Genomic DNA, 26,056 nt, shown 5'->3' with positions numbered 1-26,056 from the left:
GCCACTCCTGCTGAAGAGTAACTTTGATGTAGAACACAGATTTTGGTAATGATGATTTTTCCACTGCAAAGCTATCTTTAAAGAATTTTTTAAAAAATAATTTGGAATGAAATTTTAAATCTTAAAGTTTGGCCAAGCACAGGATGCTGGAGAATAATTCTTCAACACTAGCCACGTGCCAGACACTGTGCCTAGATGCTAGGTACAAAGATAATGGTTAACATAGAGCTCTAGCTACATTCCAGGCAGTATGTTAAATACTTTTTGCATTATCTGTTACTCTTCGCAACAGCTCTATGAAGATTCTACTATGATGTCCTTTGTGCAGATGTGCAAACTGAGATACAGAGAGTTTTAAGTAACTTGCCAAAAACCAGTTAGGCAGAGCTTAGGCAGAGCTAAGGTGTCAGAGCCAGAATTCAAACCTAGGTGGTTTGGTGCTAACGCTGCATGGTTAACCACTGGACACTGTCTCTTGGTGCTAATTGGGGGCACTCAGTCTGTAATACAAGACTGTATTGTTGACCAGCAAGTCAATAGCAGGTGAATAATTTTAATGTGAGTCTCTTAGGTTTGCCCATGTCTTTGTGAAATCTTGTTTTTTTTTTTTTAAAGATTTTATTTATTTATTCATGAGAGACACAGGGATAGAGAAAGGGGCAGAGACACAGGCAGAGGGAGAAGCAGGCCCCATGCTGGGAGCCCAACATGGGCTCCATCCTGGGTCTCCAAGATCACGCCCTGGGCCGAAGGCAGGCGCTAAACCGCTGACCCCCCCCCCCCCCCCACCAGGGATCCTCTGTGAAAGCTTTTTGTTTTCTTCCCATAATCCACCTTTTTCTTTTTCTTTTTTTTTTCTTTTTTTACCTTTTTTTCTTTCTTCTTTTTTCCTTTTTTTTTTTTTTTTTGAGATTTATTTATTTATTCAGATTGAGAGAAAGAGAGAGGCAGAGACACAGGCAGAGGGAGAAGCAGGTTCCATGCAGGGAGCCCGATGTGGGACTCGATCCTGGGTCTCCAGGATCACACCCCAGGCTGCAGGCAGCGCTAAACTGCTGCGCCACCGGGGCTGCCCTTTTTTTTTTTTTTTTTAATTAAGTAAATTCTACACCCAATGTGAAGCTTGAACCCAAGATGAAGACTTGATGACTGAGCCAGCCAGGTGCCCCCATAATCCACACCTTAACCATTGCAATTTGTTTTAGAGAAGATGAAGTTTATTTTGAGAAAGAATGGAAGTATCCAATCTTTGGTAGATTAGGAGAGTAGGTTTAGATATCACTGAATGAGAAATTTTCTGGGATGACATGTTAAACCCATCCTTCCTCTGGGAATTTTTTTTTTTAAGATTATTTATTCATTCGAGAGAGAGAGCAGGGGAAGGAGCATGAGGAGAGAATCTCACTCAGATTCCCCACTGAGCATGGAGCCCGATGTGGGGCTGGATTCCATGACCTATGAGATCATGACCTGAGCCAAAATCGAGGGATGCTCAGCTGACTGAGCCACCCAGGCACTTTTGGGAATTCTTTACATAGATGTACTGATACACCTCAGAGTATGCCTCAGAGCATCGTGGAGTGGGGACCTGGGAGTGATTTGCCAAGTGATCAGAGTAGAGGAGTTTTAGTTTCCTTAATTTCTTTTTCTTGTCTCTTTGTATTTTTATAAAATCCCAGCTTTCATGCTCCAGTCTTTGGGCTTACCTTGTCTTGCTGGGTTTAAAAACCAATCCTGTCTCTTGATGTCATCTCATGATTAAAAAAAGAAGAAGAAAGAATGAAAATAAGTACTTACTGAAAATTTGTAATTTGTTTTGTTAATTTGAGATGACTTTCTTGTCCATTTTGTTTTTTTGATTTCTAAGTCTGAGGCCTCTCTCTATAGTTTCCTGAGAACTAGAATCTCTTCAGTTGTAAACAAGGCAAGCAGAATTAAAAGTCTCTAGATTTTAGGAGAGAAATGACATAAATCACCCTTCAATAATTCCATTTATTTATTTATTTATTTAGTGAGACAGAAGGATGTTGAAGTTTGTTTTTGAGTTAAAAAAGCCAATCCCTGCTTAAAACAAAATGTATGGTAGCATATTCTATTAGGTGGCATGTGAAAATTTGGCTGTAGCTCAGGTTAGGTAAGAATAAAATTTAAAAATTTATAGATTTCTGAGGGAAATGGACCAAGTGGAGTTAACTTGAGATTTTTTTTTGACATTAAACTTGGTTTGTGCAATATTTTAAGTTAGTGTGTATTTTATATCTGAATCCAGTATTTTTTCTCCTTAATGCTTAACATATGTATATATTCTTTTGGGTCTAATAGGGTAATTTTGTAAACATTTTCTCTTTTAATTCTCCTAGTAATCCTCATCTCATAGGTGAGAAAACTAAAGCATTGAGAGTGTAAGTAACTTGTTAAATGTTTCAGAGTTAGTAAGAGTTGAGGTCGTGATTCAAATCCAGAACTTCTGATTCCAAGTTCTTTGTACCATAGCTGCCTCTGTATGTGCATGTGTGTGTGTGTGTGCACTTATGCACGTGTGCAGAATATTCTAGGAGCTTGGGTAAAAAGATACTATGAAAGTAATTATTTTATGTAATTATGATATTGGTAATGATGAATTTATTATCCTTCCATTAAATATGATTATAAACCAGAATAACAAAAAAAATTCTTTTTGCTACACCTTTTTCTTTTAACTTTAAAACAACCTTAAACTTTTAGGAAAGTTGTAAGTACCATAGGAAGATCTTTTTCCTCTGAACCATTTGAGGAAAATGGCTGACTGCCATGTGTGTCACTACCTCTGGTTGTTTATTTCCTCTAGGAGATTTTTCTTAATAGCTACAACAGCATTGCACCCATTATAGTGAGAATGTTGACATTGATGCATTATTATATCCAGTACATGAATCTCATTCAAATGTAACCACTTGTTCAAATACTGTGCTTTATTTCAAAAAAATTCGGTTCAGAATCACACATTGCCTTTGTCCTGTGTCTCTTTAGTCTTCTTCAGTATAGAATAGTCTTTCATGGACTTGCAGGATCTTCACGCTTTTGCAGTCTACAGACCAGGTATTTTGTAGAATGTTCCTCAGTTTCTGTCTGCATTGTTTTTTGTTTTTTTTTTTTTGTGGTTAGATATAGGTCATGCATCTTTGATGGAATTATCACAGAAAAGATGCTGTGTTCTTGCTGCATCCTATTGAGTAAGCATATGATTTTGATTTATTTCATTATGGATGATGTTCATTTTGATCACTCGGTTAAGGTGGTAGCCAGCCTTCCCATAGTAAAGTTAGTTTGTTTTTTAAAAAGATTTTATTTATATATTTGACAGAGAGAGAAAGAGAGCACAAACAGGTAGAGTGGCAGGCAGAGGGAGAGGGAGAAGCAGGCTCCCCAATGAGCAGAGAGCCCAATGTCAGGCTGAATCCCAGGATGCTTGAAGGCAGACACTTAACCAACTGAGCCACCCAGATGCCCCAGTAAAGTCAGTTTTTAACCTTTGTAATTAATATGTATTTTGTGGGGGGTGGTACTTTAAAAATTTTAACTAGGCTCCATGCCTAACATGGAGCCCAACGCAGGGCTTGAACTTATGACCCTGGGATCAAGACCTGAGCTGAGAACAAGAGTTGGATACAGGGTGCCTGGATGGCTCAGTCAGTCAAGCATCCAACTCTGGATTTCAGCTCAGGTCAGGATCTCAGGGTTGTGGGATTGAGCCCCACGTCAGTTTCCGAGCTTAGTGTGGGGTTTACTTGTCCTCTCTCTCTTCCTCTTCCCACTTGTGCTCTCTCTCTCTCTCTCTCTCTCTCTTAAATAAATAAATAAACAAAATCTTTTTTTTTTTTTTTTAAGAGTTAGATACTTAACCTGCTGAGTCACCCAGGTGCCCCTGTGGGGTGGTACCTTGAAACTATTTAAATATCCTGTTCCTCTGCAAATTTTCAATTTATGTTTGCTTGTTTATATTAGTATGTATTTGAGGTTTCTTATTTTCCCCATGTGTTGTAATTGTTACTATTATTAGTTAATATTCAGATTGTCCCAGATTTTGCCTACGAGAGCCCTTTCAGCCTGGCTTCTCTCTTTTTTTGACATGACCATTACTTTTAAGTACTTCCTATTTTCCGGCTTCACAAGGTATTCCACGTTTATTTGATACTTTCCTTGCCCTAGCACCAGAGCCAGCCATTTCTCTGAGTGTTTCTTTTGGTGGATGATGGTATTTAGAAGCAAGATCTGGGCAGTTGGTATGCTCATGGTAAATGGAGTGTCTCTATTCCCAAGTCTCCCACTTGGCAGAGCTAGAGAATGTATGTACTATACACACACACACACACACACACACACGCATTTACTTCTATATTTATCTAATTATCATCTATCTATGTTTCTCTCTATAATGAGAACTTTGATTATCCTTTCCCCCCACTACCCTTCCCAACAATGGTCAGAAAGGAAAAGGAAAGAGGGCACCAGAATAAATTTTTTTAAATTTATTTTTATATGTTATAAATTTATAGTATAAATAGTTTATACTATACATAGTATATACATAGTTTTTTTAAAAAAACAAACTATGTGGCGTGCCTGCTGTTGCTGGCACTTGTTTCTGGATACTTATAGTATCAAATTATCAAAATAAGCATTACCTGTTCTGTGCTCTCCCTGGAGTTCACAGTCCACTAAGGGAGATAGTCATATAAATCATTACAGAGAAGTAGTCAGATTGCAGAAATACAGAGGAATTCACAGGCAGTTCAAGGGAGGCTTTTTGGTAAAGGATATTTTAACAGATGGTAGTTTCCGCAAAGGGCCTGAGTAAAACCAGCGTGGCATGTTTCTTTAACTATAGGAACCCAGTTTTTAGATTTCTAGTGTAATCTTCTCATTATATTATAATGGGTAAGAGTAATATTTTAGTGAAGAAAGAAAACAATCCTTCATATTCTATTTATGAAATACATACACTGTCAATATAATAATTATATGCATCTTTAGATTTTAAATTGGCATCCTTTTATGAACTTTGGCTTTTACCTTAGAAGTTTTTTACTATTTGCTTGTGAGCATGAGTGATGAGGCTATTATTTACTATTTTTATTTTTATTTTTATTTGTTTAAAGATTCTATTTATTCATGAGAGACACAGAGAGGCAGAGACATAGGCAGAGGGAGAAGCAGGCTCCCTGCGGGGAGCTTGATGTGGGTCTCATTCCAGGACCCCAGGATCACAACCTGAGCCAAAGGCAGAAGCTCAACCACTGAGCCACCCAGGTGCCCCAAGGCTGTCTTTTATTATTCTGATAAATAGAAAAAAAAAAGTATAATAATTTGGATTGGTCATACAATTAAATAATTGAAAGTCCTCTATGGTGCCTCCTTAGTTAAGAAAATTTTTTTTAAGCATCTCAGCCTCGTAGATATTAATTGTCAGAAAGGAAGAGAAACTTCAAGCACTCACTTAAAATGGGATACCTCTGGAAAGAAAGACTAGTAAATAGGACAGCAGATAGAGCCCTTGAGGATGCGATTTAAACATGTCACTAGAACTTGTTTAAGTGGAGAGCTCTGGCCCTTTTAAAACACTGTCTGTCACTTGAGGATTGGGTCACCTTGAAATGTGTTCATCTTTGAGTTGAAGGCATAAAAAGGCACTTTGAAATTTTTCAGTTAACTTTGGTGTGTGTTGTGTGCTTGTCTAACGGATGTACCTCTCGTCAGTCTGCCTCAGCTGTGAGTCAGTCCCTTGGAAACTAAAGTGGTTGCAAGAGAAGGATAATGTTTCATCTCCGCTCCAGCAAACTATACAGGATATTTTAAAAAGTGAAGACACTGGCTGCAACTTCTGACTCTCTGTATAGTCTGGTCTTCCTCGCCTAAAGCAAAGGCTGAGATAAGAGTAGCTTCTGGTAATTACTTCCTAAAAGAATGCCACTTAACTGGTGCTTTGGTTCTGACGGAATGTGGTTAATGATGTCAAGGTTGTGGTCTTTATAGTTTGGTAAAAATATCCGAATTAACTATTCTTGTAATCTGGATTTGGATAAACTTTTCAGTTGAACACCTAGTAGACACACTCCTGTCCCCATGGCCAGAACGTAAGAGTGTGTGTGTGTGTGTGTGTGTGTGAGAGAGAGAGAGAGAGAGAGAGAGAAATTCAAATTTAACATTTGACACTAAGCTAGGTGTCTAGCATGCTTAAGGTATGTTAGACTCTTCATCTAAGATGTAGAGATTCTCGAATGAACATTTCCAAGTCCCTCAGTAGCTTTAAATATCCATAGTGGGGAGAAGTGCCCAGGAATCTGCATTTTCACAAGCTCCGCAGAGGGTTCCTGTGAGCACTTCAGATTCAGAACCCTGCAGGAAATTCTAGAGTAACCTAGATTAATTAGAGATTCAAGAATCTTCCATTACTATATATCATTTTTGACAAATCCTCTCTCTGTCACTTTTACCTTTAATTTCTTTGTCATATTTATGTTTGGTTAGCAATGTTTCTGTAAGCAGATTTGGGGAGAAAGGAACCTTTTATTTTTTGATTGCAGGAAGTGAAGAATTAAGCATGAAGGCATCTTGGAAAAATCAGGAGGGGTGTTAGGCAGTCAACTAGTTGCATATAAGTGAAAGGACATTGTGTCTGAAAAGGAGTGTATTTTATTCAAATAATGCCAGTGACTAATGGGAAATATAAGTGCTCTTCATGGTGATTTTGGAAATTGGCATGAGTGTATCTTCTCTATGGTCCTCAGATACAGGAGGGGACAGACCCTAAAGATTTCTCATTACCTGAAGATGTGAGATGATCTACCAGAAAGAGTCATGTAGTTAATTTTCTGGTGGAAAAAAAGAACTTGTTCATGTTTCCTTGGAGATTATTAATTAAGTTTGTATTGTGGATTCAGTGGAAAGGTAGGTTGTGATGATTCTCATTTTATTTGGATTTGGCAAAGAAGCTCAAGCTCTGTAGGATTTGATGTTTCGAGGGAGTTTTTTTTTTCTCTTTAGTATGTGGGGAGAAATTTCAGTGCTTCTGATAGTTTTCCAAGAAGAAACAAGAAATTTATCTTAGTCTTCTAAATCTTTATAAACACAGTTTATTTTCCTTTTTTTTTTTTTAAAAAAGTAGGCTCCACACCCAGCATGGAACCCCATGTTGGACTTAACCCCATGTTGGACTCACAACCCTGAAATCCACAGTTGGATGCTTGACCAGCTGAGTCACCCAGGAGCCTTTTTTTTTTTTTTTTTTCAACTTTTGACTCCAGGATACAGTCATTATAATAATTTAAATTATTTTATTCAGCAGGTGTGTGTGTATATATATATATATATATATATATATAGTTGAAATATATATAGAGAGAGAGAGACTCCTGCTGTATACTCAGTACTTTCCATGTCTTTGTGAAAGACACGAGAGCAGTAGAAGTTAGGAGGCCCTGCCCTTGAGAAACTTCCATTAATCAAACTAAAATATCACTGGGGAGGTGCACTGCTGTACACAGAGCGGACTTTGCCCATCGTCAGGATATGCAGCTGCCTGTTTCAAATGATGAACCAGCCAACACTGGATTATTAACCTTTGGATAATCATTTTAAAATACTGTGAGAGGTCTCTTTATATAGGCAAAGATCTGATATGGATCTCTATTAGTGAAAACACCTCCATAGAGCTGGCTCCAGGAAGAAAAAAAAATCAGTTTCAGTCTGTAGATGGATACTGTGTTTGATTGCTTGTAGTATTACCTTAGTAATTACATAATGTAGAGAAACTATGGTACATAGTGATTCTCATGTAGAGTCTAGACTAGAGGCATCGATGCTACCTGAAGATGTCCCAGAGAAAAGCAGAGTTCCATCTACTCTGGAAAGAAATTGTTTTGGTACATGACAGTAGCTATTTTTACAGTCCAATTTGAAATCTGGTATCCTTTGGGATGATTGATGGGAATCCATTTGGTCATGTATGCTTCACTGAATGCCTTTTGGCTTCTTTGGGAAGAATATAGGATTGGGACTTCAGCATTTTAGTCCTACCTCTGCATCTGGCCCTGTGGTCTTGGGCAGGGGACTTCAGTGTACTAGCTTATATGATGGAGATTCATCAGTGCATCAACAAATGCACTGCTCTGGTGGGGTGGGAGGGTGGGAGGGTATGTATGGGGTGGAGGAGGCTATGCATGTATGGGGACAAAAGGAGATGGGAAATCTTTGTACCTTCTGCTCAATTTTGCTGTGTAACCCTAAAACTTCCCTAAAAAAATTGAGTCTATTTAAAACATTAAACAAAAAAGCAGACACATGATCCCTGAGGATCCTTTCAGTTCTGAACTTATTTGAGTCTTCTGATCATTACTTAGAATTTCCATTCTTTGGAATTTTAGGTTTATGATGTTCCCTGTGCTTGGAATTCATACTTTTTTATTCATGCCCTGGCCATCACAGTCCTCTCTGGCTTTCAAGGCTCTAAGTTCCAGGGATTAGTTTACATTCCCTCTCCCCTGTTTCTCTGATGATTGAACTTGATTGAATACCTAACTATATATTTTCTTTCTCTCTAGATGTTTCATGAGTGTACATCTCAACTTCATAAATCTTTATGTAGTCAGAGCCTTTTATTTTGTGTTTATTCCTCTGCATGGCAGAGTATTGATTATAGTCTTACTGTATCTTCCATAAAAAATATCTTGTGGATTCCCCCCTTTCTCTTTTCTTTTATTCCTATGCTTGGCTTGTTCTATTATACACCTAAATCACATTGGTAGCCTCGCAGCTGACTTCTCCACCCTGGTCTGTCTTATCTGCCCCAGGAAAATCTATATGTGGCTAAACTTTTTCTTGTTGTTTGCTCACACAGAAGAAATTATATTTATCTTCTCAGATTTGCTATTTTGGTTTCTCTAAAGATGGACTTACATTTCTTGAGAAGTATATACCCTGATATAATGAAATTAATGTAATCACTGTCTTTAGTCAAAGGAAATAACTTGAGTTGATGGGGACAACTAAATAGTGCTGTCAGGAAATGGTGAATGTGGAATTCCAGGTAGGAATTCTCACAAGACTGGAAATAGAAATGTCTGTTAAATTCTTAAGACTATCTGTCAAATAGTTGAATTAAGTAAATGTGTTTTCAACCAAATGATTGTTCCCTAAGTAGGGTAGATTTGGAATCATGGAGACCTGGGTTGGAATCTTAGCCCTGACATATTCTGCGTGACCTTGGACAAGTGATTTCATCTCTTTGAGTTTCAGTTTTCTCATCTGTAAAATGGACCTACTATGTGGCAGAGTTAGTGTCAGTATTCAGTGAGAAAGACAGTTGGATCACCCTTAATTTGATGAGTGACTAATAGATTATTTCAGTAATCTTCCTAAAATACTGCTTTAATTATTTTTAAAGATTTTATTTATTTATTTGAGAGGGGGAGAGAGAGAGAGAGAGAGAGAGAGAGACCACGTGCCAGAGAGCACAAGTAGGGTAATGGAAGAGGGAGGAGGAGAAGCAGGCTTCTTGCTTCCTTCTTGATCCCAAGACCCCAGGATCATGACCTGAACTGAAGGCAGAGGCTTAACCCTGAGCCACTCAGGCACCCCTGCTTTCATTATTTAATCTGTGAAGACTGTGTCCTCTGCTGTTCATCCCTCATCTTCTGAGGTCCTTTGTCTTCTCTTCTGGTAGCTACTGATTTTCATCTTGTGTGTGTATGTAGTAGCGTTACTGTATTAATAAGCCACTTGAGGGTAGGGTCTGTGTTTGTTAGATCTGTATCCCTCCTTTCACTTAGAACAGGACTTTTCATGATGTAAGCAACTTGTTTCTTTTTTTTAAATATATATATATATTTTTAAAGATTTTATTCATTTATTCATAGAGACACAGAGAGAATGAGAGGCAGAGACACAGGCAGAGGGAGAAGCAGGCTCCATGCAGGGAACCCGACGTGGGACTCGATCCAGGGTCTCCAGGGTCACACCCCGGGCCGCAGGGGGCACTAAACCGCTGCGCCACCGGGGCTGCCCCCAAGCAACTTGTTTCTATCAGTGTTTATTAAATGGAATAAATAAAGAAGCATTGTCGCCTTTTCTAGGAACTTACAGTGGCTTTTTACTGCCAAGTGTGCAAATTCCAACACTTCTGCTCTTTGTTTCTTTGATGATTCTGTGTCATTTGGCCTGTGCCTGTGACCTGTACCCACCTCTGCCCTTTGAGGTCAAGCCCGATTCCCCTCCCCCTTTCATGAAAACTTATTCTTTTTTTTTTTTTTTTTTTGAGAGATGTCTGTTAACACTTAATTTTATTTTTTTCTCTACAAGTTTTCTTCTTACTATTTTGATCACATTTCCCTTAACACCAAGGACAATAACTACTATATAAGGTGTATACCTATCTGTGAACTTTGGAGAATGGATCACTATGGAGTGATTTGAAATGTTTAAAATTTATGTCACCTGGGATGAAATTTTTGTAAAATTAAGTATCTTTAAAAGATGTTTTTGTCTACTTACAAAGGTAATACACAGTTATTATAGAGGTTTTTGAAAATTCATAAATATAAAGAAGGAAATAAAAATTACCCAGTATCTCCCATGGAGCAGTAGAACTCTGAAGGTTTAGTCCCTGTCTGAGGGAGAGTACACTGAGTAGAATTTAATAGTTTTTGGTGACTTGGAGGATCACTGTTACAAGCATGTAATTTCTTGTGGGTACTCAATATTGTAAGTACTCAGTAAATATTAACTTCTAGTATAAAAGGTATAAATGGACTCATGAGGCTTTTTCCCTCTGATTAGGTGACCAGGCTGCTCTGCTGTTTGTTTCATTGAGTGAGTTTTTAATAAACTTTTGAAATTCTCTCCTGTGATCATTCTTCTGCTATAGAGATTCCTACCTTCTGATTTGCTGTTTCCAATATACTGGAGACAAGAGCATCAATGTGAAATGTGAATAAATAAACTAAGAGCAAGAGGGTTCTGAGTGAGATTCTAGCAGCCTTCTGCAGTTGGGGTTCTGCATGAGAATTAAGCCTTACTGCCCTAAGGCATCCATTATATATCACAAATTAACTTCTCTCTGAAGCATCTAGAAGGGTACTAGTTCTCCATTGGGAAGAATGAGAAAACAGTCATTTAAATCATTGTTTTATTCTCTGGTTCAGATGAGAAACCCTGTCTGAGAAATGCTGCTAGGCTCTCCTGATGAGTCGTGTGCATAAACACCATGTGCGGGTGCTGTGAAATCCCTATTCACAGATTAAAGCCCTTTCCTTTACTCGTGCTTTGATTCTTGGCCACATGCCAGGGAGGTAAAATTGATGCCTGCCTGGTTTTTCTTCTTAAGCAATGGTTAACTGTTATCTCATGTCACCCATTCTATATTGGGCTCCTGGAGGATTCTTAATAAATACATATTGATGGACCAATTGATTCTTTTTAACCTTTTAATTATGAAGGTTTTCAAACATTCACAGAAGTGGAGAGATTAGTGTAATGAACTCATATACCTGTCTCGCAGTTTCAACAGAAATCAATTTTGCCACACTTATTATACTAGCCCTCCTTTTCTGCTGTAGTAACTTCAAATAAACTCAAAATGGCATCATGCCATTTTGCTCCTACTACTTTGGTTATGCATCTCTAGAAAAACATTCTGTTGTTACAAAACTACTTGATTGTTACATGCTAACAAAATTAAAATTGATTTACTTAAAAGATTTTTGAAGGGAGATGATCTTGCCTTCATGAAAATGATATAAATATTATGATAACAGTTAATTTTTATTAAATACTTAAAATAGGGCAGCCTGGGTGGCTCAGTGGTTTAGCGCTGCATTCAGCCCAGGGTGTGATCCTGGAGACCTGGGATCAGTCCCATGTCAGGCTCCCTACATGGATCGAGTCCTACATCAGGCTCCCTGCATGCTTCTCCCTCTGCCTGTGTCTCTGCCTCTCTCTCTCTCTCTTTCTCCCTCTCTCTCTCTCTCTCTCTGTCTCTCATGAATAAATAAATAAAATCTTAAAAATAAATAAAAATAAATACTTAAAATATGCAAGGCACTGTGCTAAGTACATGGGGTAGCCTGTACTTTTCCCAACAATTTTATGTAGTCAGTATTATTTTCATCCTGATTGTATAAATCAAGGGGCTGAATTTTGAGAGGTAAAGCATCTTGCCTGTGGTCATACATCTAGCGAAACACTGGCGACTTGAAACTCAGCCCTGGTCTGTGTGACTTGAGATTCTTCCCACTCTGAAAGTTATATTGCTTCTGTATATACTTATTAAAAAACTTTTTTTTTTACTTATATTTTTGTTAATACCTCCTCACATTCCATATATGACCACTGGCTCATGACCCATCTTAACTTTAAACCCAAAATGAAGGGAGATAGGATATCTATAGATAATCTTCAATGTTGTTTTAATTAATAATTTTAAAATTTCTTGTTCATTCTTCCTCTTTGGGGGATTTTAAAACAAAAAAAAATGATTACTTTAAAATTCAACTCTATATACTTGCATTTTGGACTATATGCTGGACATTTCATGGGCAAACAATTAGAATGAGAAAAGACCAGGGGCCTAGATCAACCTGTTTGGGTCATTAATCCCTGAACAATTGAGAGTCCCACTCGTGTCAGAGTTACTCCTTATGAGGCAGGGGAAATTTTGCCTCTGGGTGCACCAGCTTCTTGTTGCACACCTTCTGCACCTCTGATGTGTCTCCTCTGAGGGTACCTTTCTCCTTGTTTGAACACTGTCTGGGAGAAGAAAAAATTCACTTTTCACTAATGTTTGAGAGATTGATGGCATAAAGAGCTACATTTTCCTGGGAAAGCCAGCTTTAATAAGTACCAAGGAATGATTCTTTAATTATGTAATTTGAAATATTTGCCCATAGGGAATATTGAGTGATGGGGAGCCCTCTTCCTACACTTGAAATCTTAAGTGTTTTCTCTTCTGGTTGCTCTGTGTTTTGTATAGTTGACCTTAAGTAAAAAGTCTCTCAGCCCTCTGGATCTGTGGCTGTTAAATCCTGCCTGTAGACAGAAGTAGCCTTGTCTGTGAAAATTGGACAAGACCCAGCTTCCCTGGAGAGCTGACACAGTCACATGACTTCCACCACCGCTTCAGGTTCCTCCTGCCCCCAGGAGCAGGCTCCAGGAAGCCCCTGTGTTCCTGTGGTGCACCAAAAGGGGGAATGCTTCTAGGTGAATGGCCAAGTTGTTATTGTAGAGCTAACTCAGACTAACTTCTGAGTTGGCATATCTAATGACTTTTAAAAGGAGGGGTGGTGGTGCTTTAGAATTTTTGATGACTTGTCACGGAGCATCTAAAAGCATTGGGAAAATGGGCCACCTTGTCAAAACCTGTGCCGTGAAAGAACTTCCTGAGGAGAAATTGCAGAAGGAGATGAGGTGCTGGGGAAAGCGGTGTTTAGAATCAGCACCCAGCAGGTGGTGAATACCATTCAGAATCAGTTTTGAACAGATATTCCCAGGCAGTGTTGGCAATCTTTGTGCTCCATAATGCAGCGGGAGTTTGTTTGTTTGTTTTGGAAGACAATATCAGCTCAAGCCCTGTCTGCTTACAGGCAGACTATTTTAGCACGTGTTAGATGCCTGCTGCTTAAGGGGTACACCTACATGCCAAGCTCCTTCTGCGTGTGTTTAAATATATTTTTGAACACAGATAAGGCATTACCAGAGAGCATGAGATTGTGGTAAGTAGGGATCTGGAAAGCATTTGATATTTTCCGCAAATCAAAGGGTAGGGAGAAGGTCATTTAAGGCTTGAGTAATACATATGGTAGTTCTACCAGAAGTGTTTCTCTTTTAGAAAAAAATTTTTTTTTCTTTCAAAGCTTACTTCACTTTGGATGTTCCCTTAGTTGAGAGGATGTTCTCTTGTTCAAGTTTGAGAATTTGGCTCTGTAGTTCTAGATGACCCAGCCTAAAATTTTCTGCAAATAAATAGATGCTTGAGATGGTTACCTATTTAATTAAATAGAGCTTTCTTGGGGAAATGAAGTTAGACTTGAAATTCATCCTGCCTAGGATTCAAATCCTCATTCATCCACCTATGATTTTTGAGTTTGCACACCTAAAACAAGGTGGTGGATAAAAGCTAGGTCATAGAATAGTTGTGAAGATTAAATGAGGTATCACATGTAGAGCAACTGGCCTGGTGCCAGTAAGCCACAGTAAGAATTATTTACCCTTCCCTTTGCACAGATGTAATAGGGATGATGGAAAGTTCTGACCTTAAAGCTAAAGGGTAACTGATTGTGAACAAAGATATTTGTTGTCCAGAATATAACGTGGGATTGTGAGGGAGAGATTCAAAGAGGGGTGGGTGGAGCCCCAGTGTGTGCTGGAATATAATGGAGGTTGAAACTAGATGTGTATTCAATACCTTTACAGTGATTTGCTCCCCTTCATATGGAAATATGATAAAAGGTAGATATCTCTGGGGTTTCTTTTTGCCCAGTTCATATTCTTTTATTTCTCTAATTATTTTTTCTGTGATCAGCATCTTTGGAAATTGATCAGTACCCAGACTATAGAGTAGGTGTTCATTCATTAATTAAGTCTCTGTGGTGCCACTCTATGACCATTTTAGATTTTAGGTAAATAATCATAGGCAAATATTTATAAACCATTCAACTGAAAACAGCAGTATCTTTTGGTAAAAGTAGACATCGGTTTCAAAATTCAATTTATACAAATTTTAATAGTAGAATTGTAGTGATTCTTAGTAGGTCATTTAAAAAACATTTGCTTAAAAGGTTAAGTATCAGGAATAATATAAATTCACAAGCTTTTGGAAATAATTTAACATCCTTTATACAACTTGTCATTTATAATTCACCATATCTTACCATAGAAGTAAAACTTAGAAGTAAATCTTCCTGGGAGAGATCATATGTTACCTTAAAATCATGAGTAAAGTGCATATGACCAATAGTAGATTTTTTTCTGAAATGAGATTTAGGTGGGATAGTGTGTGGTGAGAGCAGGGCATTGAGTACTGGGCAGTGGAAATAGGGAAATAGGTTTCTGGAAAAATAAGAATAGGTTTCATATAAATTCTAGGTTTCATTAACAGGTGTATTCTTTTTTTTTTCTTGAGATTACTGTACTTTTAAATTTAAATGAAATAAATTTTATTATTTAATTCTATTCTGTAGCATTTAAATTATGTTTCTGGTATTTTGGTGGGGTGAATTGTGCAGGTTTATTTTAGCACATAAGTATCCTTGCAGATTCTATCTTGTATGATTAGCACAACATCTAGCACAGGTGGCAGCTTTATGAATAATCTTTTGCTATTGCCTTATAATATGAACTCAGTAAGTAACAGGGCATTTTTTGACATTTTCAAATTTTAATTTAGGGAAGTTTGTCGTCAACTCTCATTGAGAGGAAAGAGTTAAATATTCTTGGAAGCTCATAGCTCCTGGAATAATTGATCAAATCTTCTCCAAGGACTGAGAGTTAGATCTTTACCCAACAGGGGGCCACAGTTATCTGACTTCTTAGTGAATTTCTCTAAGGTCTAATGATTCTTTCTAAACACTAGGCACATTTAGGGTTTTGGAGAAATACTCATCCGAAGTTTTCCCAGAGTTTGTTAAATTGAAAGACTATGTATTTGGAAATCCAGGCATGGTTTAGTAAGTCTTATGCTGTATCTTCATAAAAGTGTTTAGGAGTAAAACCAAGATCTCGGCAATGAAATGCCTTGTGATATGGGAAATTTTGTCTACTAGCAATTTTATTTAAGATGTTAATTTGATTGAAAAGCATGGAATCAGTGATTTTTTAGGTGATACTTTCGAAGAGTATTGGGAGTTTAAGGACTGATTCACAGCAGTGTTTGATATGTAAATGTGTGTGTGTGTATGTGTGTTTCGAATTTGACAAACACGTATGAAACCCATGTAGATCCTGGCAAAGTCACAGGGATAGATAGAGGCTTGAATAAGCAATACTTGATTTAGGTGGACAGAGAGTTCATTTCATAAAGGTGAAGGGTAGGCCAGGTAGACATTAAAAGAAACTGTAAAGAACTTTTTGTCTTCTTGCTTCTGAGATATTTTCTCTTATCCTTATAAAGCAAAGCATCAGGATATAGTGATATTTCAGTTATGGTGTAAGTTGGGCAGTGCCGGTGGCTCAGCGGTTTAGCACCGCCTTCAGCCCAGGGCCTGATCCTGGAGATCCTGCATGGAGTCTGCTTCTCCCTCCACCTGTGTCTCTGCCTCTCTCTCTCTCTGTGTCTCTCATGAATAAATAAAATCTTTAAAAATAAATAAAATCAGTTATGGTGTAAGTCCATATGTTAAGTCTAGAATGTGAGTCCTGATGGTCTGTGAAATAGGAAAAGCTGCCTCATTGAGGAAATATAATGGTTTCTAATGACATTGCTGAAATAGAGGCACAATGAAATAGGATGGAATGTAGAGAATTATTGGGGGACAATCAGTGACCCTTAATCTTAGATGTGCCCTGGCAGCAAATCTCTTGGGGGAATTATTAGAGTGATAAAGGAATTTATAAGTATCTAGTAGTATAGAAACACTGAGGAGGGGTTGGCTCTTTGGTTTTAACTTTGGGCTCAAACTCTCACATCTGAGTTTTTTTGCCAGCTAATCCTTTGAGAAAATCCCTTTGAGAGGACAAGAGAAATGTAAACAGTATTCTCCACACCCTTTTACTGCACAACATAAAGCCTGCTGGTATTTATCCTGATGAATTATAAAATGCTTCCCCTCTCTTTTAAAATATTCTATTTTTATTGACCATATGTGTATGTGTGTGTGTGTGTGTGTGTGTGTGTGTATGTATATATATACACATACACACAGGCTTGGGATGGGTGGAGTAGGAAGGAGAACACCACAGCCAGGTGAGTGGGTTACATATGTACACACACGTATTATTGACCATAGCTTTATACTCTTTAACTCCATTCATGTTGTTGAAATGGCAAGATTTCATTCCTTTTATGATTAATATTCCATTATATGTATGTGTGTGTGTATATATATATATACACATACACACACACACACACACACACAGATATATACCACATCTTTATCCATTCATCTATTGATTGCACTTGGGCTACTTCCACAATTTGGCTGTTGTAAATAATGCTGCAGTAAACATAAGGGTGCATATATCTTATCAAATTAGAGTTTCTACATTCTTTGGGTAAATACCCAGTAGTGGAATTACTGGATTATATACTAATTCTATTTTCAATTTTTCAATACTATTTTCCAAGTGGCAACACCAGTTTGCATTCCTATCAACAGTGTGCAGGGATTCCTCTTTCTCCACATCCTCACTAACACATGTTGTTTTTTCTGTGTTTGAATTTACTCACTCTGACAGTTGTGTGGTGGTATCTTATTCTGGTTTTGATTTGTATTTCTCCTATGATAAGTGATGTTGAGTATCTTCTCATGTGCCTGTTGGTCATCTGTGTATGTTCTTTGGAAGAATGTCTGTTCATGTTTCTTGTGCATTTTTAATTGTTTTATTTTTTGATGTTAGGTTCTTCATATATTTTGGATACTAACCCCTTATCAGATATATCATTTACAGACGTCTTCTCCCTTTCAGTAGGTTGTCTTAATTTTGTTTATCGTTTCCTTTGCTGTGCGGAAGCTTTTTATTTTGATGTAGTCTCAATAGTTTATTTTTGCTTTTGTTTTCCTTGCCTCAGGAGACATATCTAGAAAGATGTTGCTATATAGCTGATGTCAGATAAATTACTGCCTGTCTCTCTCCCAGGATTTTTATGACTTCAGGTCTTATATTTAATCAATTTTCAGCTTATTTTTATATACGATGTAAGAAAGTAGTCCAGCTTCATTCTTTTGCATGTATTGTCCAGTTTTCCCAGCACTATTTGTTGAAGAGACTATCTTTTTCCCTTCGCATATTCTTGCTTTCTTCATTGAAGATTAATTAACCATGTACTTGTGGGTTTATTGCTGAGATCTTTCTTCTGTCCCATATGTTTTTGTGCCAGTACCGTATTGTTTTGATTACTACAGCTTTGGTAGTTTATCTTGAAATTTGAGATTGTGATGCCTCCAGTTTTGTTCTTCTTTTCCAAGATTGCTTTGGCTCTTTGGGGTTTTTTGTGGTTCCATATAAAGCTTAGGATTGTTTGTTCTAGTTTTGTGAAAAATGCTATTTGTATTTTGATAGGGATTGCTTTAAATCTGTAAATGCTTTGGGTAGTGTAGACATTTTAACAGTATTTGTTCTTCTAGTCCATGAGCTTGGAATATCTTTCCATTTGTTTCTGTCATCTTCAATTTCTTTCATTGGTGTTTTTACAGTTTGCACAGTAGAGATCTTTTACCTTCTTGGTTAAGTATATTCCTTGGTGCAATAGTAAATGGGATTGTTTTCTTAATTTCTCTTTCTACTGCTTCATTGTTAGTGTACAGTAATACAACAGATTTCTGTACCTTGATTTTGTATCCTGTTACCTTACTGAATTCATTTATCAGTTCTAGTAGTTTTTTGGTGAAATCTTCAGGTTTTCCTTTCTTTTTTTTTAAGATTTTATTTATTTTTTTGAGAGAGTACATGCAAGCAGCAGGGACAGGGTAGGGGTGGTCAGAGGGGGAGGGAGAAGGAGAGAATCTCAAGAAGACTCTGCACTGAGCATACAGCCCAACATCAGGCTCAATCTTACAACCCTGAGACCATGACTTGAGTCAAAACTAAGAGTTGAATGCTTAACCCACTGAGTCACTCAGGCACTCCTAGGTTTTTCTATATATAGTATGTCATCTGCAAATAGTAAGAATTCTACTTCTTCCTTACAAATTTGTGTTTTTTTAAATTTTTTTATTTGTTTATGATAGTCACACAGAGAGAGAGGCAGAGACACAGGCAGAGGGAGAAGCAGGCTCCATGCACCGGGAGCCCGATGTGGGATTTGATCCCAGGTCCCCAGGATCGTGCCCTGGGCCAAAGGCAGGCGCCAAACCGCTGCGCCACCCAGGGATCCCCTTCCTTACAAATTTGAATGCCTTCTGTTTCTTTTTCTTGTCTGAGTTGCTGTGGCTAGGACTTACAGTGCTATGTTGAATAAAAGTGGGAAGAGTGGACATCTTGTCTTGTTCCTGATTTTAGGGGAAATCTCAGTTTTTCACAGTTGAGTGTGATGTTAGCTGTGGATTTTTCATATATGGGTTTAGTTATGTTGAGGTATGTTCCCTCTAAACTTAGTTGTTCAAGGCTTTTATCATAAATGGATGTCCTGCTGCCATTTCCTCTGTCTCTTTTTGATGAGTCTGGCTAAGATTTTATCAATTTTGTTCATTCTTTCAAATAACCAGTTCCTGGTTTCAGTGAAATATTCTATTGGGGTGCCTTCCTGGTGCAGTTGGTTAAGTGTCTGACTCTTGGTTTTGGCTCAGGTCATGATCTCAGGGTTATGAGATTGAGCCCCATGTTGGACTCTGCTCATCACAGACTCTGCTTGAGATTCTCTCCCTCTCCCTCTCCCCCTTCCCCCCCACACTCACACACTCTCTCTCAAATAAATAAATATTTTTAAAAGAAATGTTTTATTGTTTTCTTAGTTTCTATTTTGTTTATTTCTGCTCTAATGTTTATTATTTCCTTCCTTCTACTGGTTTTGGATTTTGTTTGTTCTTTTTCTAGCTTCTTTAGATGTAAGTGTAGGTTGTTTATTTGAGATTGTTCTTGCTTCTTAAGGGAGGCCTGTATTGCTGTAAACATTCCTCTTGGAATAGCTTTTGCAGCATTCCCAAAATTTTGGTCTATTATATTTTCATTTTCATTTGTCTCTACGTATTTTTCAATTTCCTCTTTGTTTGTTGACCTTTTCATTGTTTAGTAACATGTTATTTAACGTCCATGTATTTGTGTTCTTTCCAGCCTTTTTCTTGTGATTAATTTCTAGTTTCATAGCTTTGTGGTAGGAAAAGATACATGGTATGACTTTAGTCTTTCTGAATTTGTTGAGACTTGTTTTGTGGCCTGGTATATGATCTATTCTGGAGAATGTTCCGTGTGTACTTGAAAGAATGGGTATTCTGCTGTTTTATGATGGAATGTTCTGAATATATAGCTGTTAGATCCGTTTGGTCCACTGTGCATTCAAAGCCACTATTTCCTTGTGGATTTTCTGTTTGGACAATGTGTCCTTTGATTTAAGTGGGGTGTTAAACTCTTATAGTATTGTAGTCTATCAATTAGTCCTTTATGTTATTAGCTGCTTCATGTATTGGGTGCTCCCACGTTGGGTGTATAATTATTTACAATTATTACATCTTCTTGTGGATGGTTCCCTATATGATTATATGGTCCTTTGTCTATTGTTATAGTCTTTGTATTAAAGTCTGTTTTGTCTGATACAAGTATTGCTACTTCAGCTTTCTTTTCCCTTCCATTTGCATGATAAATGGTTTTCTATCCCCTCACTCTCAATCTTCATATGTCTTTAGATCTGAAATTAGTCTCTTATAGGCAGTACATAGATGAGTCTTGCTTTGTTATCCATTCTGTCACCCTATATCTTTTGATTGGAGCCCTTAGTCCATTTACAGAGGAATTTTAGATAGATATGTACTTACTGCCATTTCTTACTTGTTTTATGGTAGTTCTGTAGTTCTTCTCTGTTCCCTTCTTTTACTCTTCTCTCTCATAGTTTTCTGGCTTTCTTTAGTGATATACTTGGATTCCTTTCTCTTTATTTTTTGTATATTTATTACTAATTTTTGATTTGTAGGTTTGTATATAACATGTTATATGGCAGTCTATATTAAGTTAATGATTGCTTACACTTGAAGCTATTCTTTACTGCTCTCCCCCTACATTTCACATGTCATACTTTACATTCATTCAATTTGTGAATCCTTTGACTTATTTTTATAAATATACCTAATTTTACTACTTCCTCCTTTCCTTACTGCTACCTGTGGTCTTTCCTTTCCACTCAGAGAGTCTCCTTTAACATTTCCTGTAGATCATGAATTCCTTTAGTTTTTGTTTGGGAAACTCTTTTCCTCTCCTATTCTGAATGATAGTCTTGCTGGATAGAGTATTCTTGGCTGCAGGTTTCTTTCTTTCCACAGTATGAATATATCATGCCACTTTCTTCTGGCCTGCAAGTTTCTTTTGACAAATCAGCTTATAGCCTTATGGGGTTTCTCTTGTATGTGACTGTTTTCTTTTCTCTTGTTACTTTTAAAATTCTCTATCATTATGTTTTGCCACTTTAATTACTATGTGAGTTGGTATGAACTTCCTTGGGTTAATTTTGTTGGGGGCTCTCTTTGCTTCTTGGATTTGGATTTCTGTTTCCTTCCCTAGACTCATGAGGTGTTCAGCTTTTATGTTCTTTCAAGTAATTTTTATGCCCCCTTTTCTCTTTCTTCTGCTTTTGAGATTCCTATAATGCAAATGTTATCATGCTTGATGGTGTTTCTGAGTTCCTTAGGTCTGTTTTCATTTTTTATTATTATTTTTTCTCTCATCCGCTCAACTTGATTGTTTTTCATTGCTCTATCATCCAGGTCACTGATCTGCTTCTGCTTCCTCTAGTCTACCATTTATTCCATCTAGTATATTCTTAATTTCAGTTATTGAGTTCTTTCATCTCTGATTGGTTCTCCTTTACATTTTCTGTCTTTGTTGAAAGTCTCCCTGAGGTCCTTCACTCTTTTCTCAAATCCACTGAGTATGACCATTATTTTAAATTCTCTGTCATCATGGCCAACATGCACATGAGAAAATGCTCTGCATCACTTGCCATCAGGGAAATACAAATCAAAACCACAATGAGATACCACCTCACACCACTGAGAATGGGGAAAATTAACAAGGCAGGAAACCACAAATGTTGGAGAGGATGTGGAGAAAAGGGAACCCTCTTACACTGTTGGTGGGAACATGAACTGGTGCAGCCACTCTGGAAAACTGTGGAGGTTCCTCAAAGAGTTAAAAATAGACCTGCCCTACGACCCAGCAATTGCACTGTTGGGGATTTACCCCAAAGATACAGATGCAATGAAACGCCGGGACACCTGCACCCTGATGTTTCTAGCAGCAATGTCCACAATAGCCAAACTGTGGAAGGAGCCTCGGTGTCCATCGAAAGATGAATGGATAAAGAAGATGTGGTTTACGTATACAATGGAATATTACTCAGCCATTAGAAATGACAAATACCCACCATTTGCTTCGACGTGGATGGACCTGGAGGGTATTATGCTGAGTGAAGTAAGTCAATCGGAGAAGGACAAACGTTATATGTTCTCATTCACTTGGGGAATATAAATAATAGTGAAAGGGAATATAAGGGAAGGGAGAAGAAATGTGTGGGAAATATCAGAAAGGGAGACAGAACATAAAGACTCCTAACTCTGGGAAACGAACTAGGGGTGGTGGAAGGGGAGGAGGGCGGGGAGTGGGGGTGAATGGGTGACGGGCACTGAGGGGGGCATGTGACGGGATGAGCACTGGGTGTTATTATGTATGTTGGTAAATTGAACACCAATAAAAAATAAATTTATTATAAAAAAACAAATTATCTGTCAGACATGTTACTTATTTTCATTTCATTTAGCTCTCTTGCTGTAATTTTGTCCTTTGATTTGGGACATATTCCTCTGTCTTCCTCATTTTGTCTAACTCTCTGTGTCTGTTTCTATGTGTTAGGAAAGTCAGCTGTGTCTCTTGCTCTTAAAAGTAGTGTCCTTGTGAAGAAGAGATCCTTTAGTGCCCTGAAGGGCAGTGTTCCTTGTTTACCAGGACCTGGCACTTTAGGGACATCTCCCATGTGTGTTGTATACACCCTGCTATTTTGGCTAAGCCACATTTGCCTTCAGTCCAGTTGTCTGCAACGGCTGTCTTTGCCTATAAGCACAGGATTTTGTCCCTGCGTTGTTACTGGGCCAGTCTGGGACCACTTTGGGCTTGAGTTGAGTCAGTCAAACCAGGCATTTGCCAGAGATGCAGTAGCACCGAATTGTAGGGCACTTTCCCTATGTTGTCTCCTGAGAAGTGCTCATTAGTGGGTGGGGCCTGTAGTAGACCGTATGTCTGCCCCCACCCCCCTCCTGGGGCCACAGTCAAGACTGGTGTGTGTGGTTATGTTTCCCTCTTCTCAAGAAAGGAGTCACTTTGGGGTGGTGCTGGCCCCTCTCAGGGCTGCTTGCATACTGCCAAGCCTGTGGCAGCACTTTGAATGGGCTGTAGCCAAGTTTATATTGGAGTGGGCAGGTCCACAGGAGAAAGCTGGCCTGTGGTGCACAGTGTTAACAAGCTTTGTACAGGTCTGCTGTACTTTAGGAAACTGCCACAGGACTAGAAGGGCGAGTCCTCAGGTGGGAGTAGGATGCACAGTGTTAGCAAGGTTTGCAGGAGTCTGCTATGGGAGGGGACCAGGAGAGGAGACCTGGCTGGAGGTGGACTATGCACAGGGAAATGTGGGGGCAGATGCTGTAAACAAGTTAGTTGGAAAGCATTGGCTGGCAGTGGTTCCTACAGGTGTCCATGTGTCAGACAGAGGAAGGAAATGGCTACTAGCAGCTCTTCAGTTCTTGGAGAAATCTTCCAAGGATCCCTGACTCTCCAGCATACTTTCTGAGATTAGTAAACAAATCTCCCTTCCACATACCCTGGACATTTTTAAACTGTGCTATATGTCACCAGGGGCTGTTTGTTGTTGTCTCTTTCTAAGAGCAGGACTCAGTTTCCTCTCTCCACTGCCCTCTGACTCTCCCAGAACTGATCCTACTGATTTCTAAAGTGCAGATGTTAAGCCCTGCTGATTGTAAGGACTCATGAATTTAGGCTCCTCAGGCTTTCAAAGCCAGATGTTATGGGATTCATCTTCCCAGTCTGGGTTCCCTGTACCTAGGATGTTTGGTGTGAAGGTCTATTTCTCTCCTCTCTCTGCACCTGCATATCTCTGCCTCCTGAGAACAGTCTGGTGGTCCACCCTTCCTGCCTTCTTCCAGTGGCCTCTTCTCTGTATTTAGCTATGGGGAATTTATTTTGCCAGTCTTCGGTTTTCTGGGTTATTTAATACCAATGTGGATTTCATCTAGTTGTATTGTAGGAGGAGGTAAGCTTAGGATCTTCCTATTCTTCCATCTTCCCCAGAAGTCTGCTGTATTCTAGATTCTATTCACTGTTCTGTTGACAAATTTGATTTTATTCTTATCACCATTATATAATGTGATCTCCTTTATTCTTCTTTGTGAAAGGTGGAAAAATTTTCTCATTGTCTTCAGGGTTCTAAAATTTCATAGACATGAACTTTGGTGGTATAGGCTTTTCATTTCTGCCATCACATTTTTAATTTCTAAGAGCTCCTTAGCTTTTTTTTTTTCCTCCTTAGCTTTATAAATGTTTCTTTTCCCTCCCTCTCTCCATCCCTTCTCCTTCCTGCCTTCCTGCCTTCCTTCCTGCCTGCCTTCCTGCCTGCCTTTCTGCCTGCCTTCATTCTTTACTTCCTTCCATAGTCTCCATGCCCAACATGGATTGCAATGCAGGGATTGAACTCACAACCCAGAGATCAAGACTTGAGCTGAGATTGAGTTCAGATGCTTAACTGACTGAGCAACCCAGGCACTCCTAAATGTTTCTTTTTCTTAATAGAAATAGCTTCCTCTTCTGGTTTTGTGGGTGAGGATGTTACTTATACACATTTTCAAATTTTGTTCTGCTTCCTACATGTTTTACTTCCTCTAAGTGTTCTTCATTCTGTCCTTTCTTCTCCCCTCTGGTTGTTTTTGCTTTGCCTCTTTCATGTTAGAAGATTTCTTCATATATGAGGTAATTCTATTTTGTCCATTTATATTTAAGAATGAGACATTTGTGTAGTAAGGAATTTAGTCTTTTTTTTTTAAATATATATTTATTTATTATTTGTGATAGAGAGAGAGAGAGAGAGAGAGAGAGAGAGGCAGAGACACAGGAGGAGGGAGAAGCAGGCTCCATGCCAGGCCTGACGCGGGACTCGATCCCGGGTCTCCAGGATCGCGCCCTGGGCCAAAGGCAGGCGCTAAACTGCTGCGCCACCCGGGGATCCCTTTCTTTTTTTTTTTTTAAATATATATTTATTTATTATTTATGATAGAGAGAGGGAATTTAGTCTTGTTCAAAGAGGTGTCTCTTTTGCCCTTGGCTCATGGGAGGTAATCTTAAGTTCCTGAAATGTCGTACCTTATAGAGTGTCTTTGTTTATTTGGGGCTTTGGGCCAAGCCAGTTAGTCTAACAGTATGGTTCATGTTGAATGTTTTGGGTCAAGTGGTATCAGCTCTACCCCAAGGGGCTGGAGACTGAGGTCAGCCTCTAGGAGCTAACCACATCTTTGTGACCAACCCCCAATAAAAACTCGGGACCCCAAGGCTCAGGTGAGTTTCCTTGGTTGGCAGTACTCTGCATATTCACACACATTGTTACTGGGAGGTGTTAATGCTGTCCATTGCTCCATCAAGAGAAGACAACTGGAAGCTCTACATTTGAAACTCCCCTGGACTTTGCCTCAGTTGTCTCTTCTCCTAGCTGAATTTAATCCATAAGCTTTTGTTGAGATAAACTATCACCGTGGGTGTAAAAGCTCTCTAGCTTCTGTTGAGTTCTGTAAACCTTCTAGTAAATTATTAAATCCGAGGTGGTCTTAGGGATCCATCCCCCAAACTTGCCATTGGCATCAGAAGTGAGGGTTGTCTTGTACATTTTTCCAAGCTTTGTAGCAGTTAAGAAGCTTATTAGAAGCTTTCTGAGCATGGATGGGGCTTATAAACTGTAGAGCGATCTTGCTGGGCTGTTTCATTGAAAAGACTCCAACTTTACTGTCTGTGGGTCTTTTTTCTTGGTCTGGGCAGTTTCTGCAGAAATGAATCCTCCAGTATTTTTTAAAAGTATTTTATTTATTTATTCATGAGAGACACATAGAGAGGCAGAGAGAGAAGCACGCTCCATGCAGGAGCCTGATGTGGGACTTGATCCCGAGATTCT

At 38.5% G+C, this 26,056-nt stretch overlaps 1 protein-coding gene across 2 annotated transcripts in view; it reads left to right on the top strand.

The window, feature by feature from the left end:
• The window catches only part of DERA (deoxyribose-phosphate aldolase), a 117,059-nt gene that overhangs the window by 3,985 nt on the left and 87,018 nt on the right, over positions 1-26,056 (top strand). The window lies entirely within an intron of this gene.

The sequence above is a fragment of the Canis lupus genome, chromosome 27 (assembly GCF_003254725.2).
Source record: "Canis lupus dingo isolate Sandy chromosome 27, ASM325472v2, whole genome shotgun sequence".
In the NCBI taxonomy this organism is placed as follows: Eukaryota; Metazoa; Chordata; class Mammalia; order Carnivora; family Canidae; genus Canis; species Canis lupus.
This window is presented reverse-complemented; position numbering and strand designations above follow the sequence as displayed.